The sequence below is a fragment of the Microtus ochrogaster genome, chromosome 10, assembly GCF_000317375.1.
Source record: "Microtus ochrogaster isolate Prairie Vole_2 chromosome 10, MicOch1.0, whole genome shotgun sequence".
NCBI lineage: Eukaryota > Metazoa > Chordata > Mammalia > Rodentia > Cricetidae > Microtus > Microtus ochrogaster.
In genome coordinates, this window is record NC_022016.1 from 80,325,230 (window position 1) to 80,325,734 (window position 505).

General features: G+C 54.9%; 1 protein-coding gene across 1 annotated transcript in view; it reads right to left on the reverse strand.

The window, feature by feature from the left end:
• Nphp4 (nephrocystin 4) overlaps nt 1-505 on the reverse strand; it is a 53,400-nt gene that overhangs the window by 44,921 nt on the left and 7,974 nt on the right. The gene's annotated exons all lie outside the window — the stretch shown is intronic.

The window sequence follows — 505 nt, forward strand, 5'->3', positions numbered from 1 at the left end:
CCCACCCCTACCCCCTCCACCATGTGCCAGCTCAACACACCAGAGCATGGCTCGGTCCATCTACTGGCCACACATAGACCACACAGCCTCAGCATCCCCGAGTGCAGCCCCTGCTGCTGGTAGCTCCTTAACATCACAGCAGATCTGCTTGAGCCATGGCTAATAGGCAAAGTACCTCTAATGCCTCAGAACCACCGCTGAAAGACAAGCAGCATCTTGGTCATCTGTCCCTATAGGCATGTGCCGGAGCAACTGGACAGCCAGTAACCACAACCACAGCACATGCTAAATACCCACCCCAGAGCATGTCAACCTCATACAACACAGGTGCAGGCACACACCACACACAGCAAACTGAGCACAATCTCCTCTGTTGTATTCTGGTGTCAGGAGACAGGAGGAAGCTGGTGTGAAGAGGCGCTGATGGCTGTGGAGCGGGCTTTGTCGCTGGGCCATCACTGGCCTCTGCTGTTTGCACTGAGCATAGCAATAAGCTGGGAAAAGC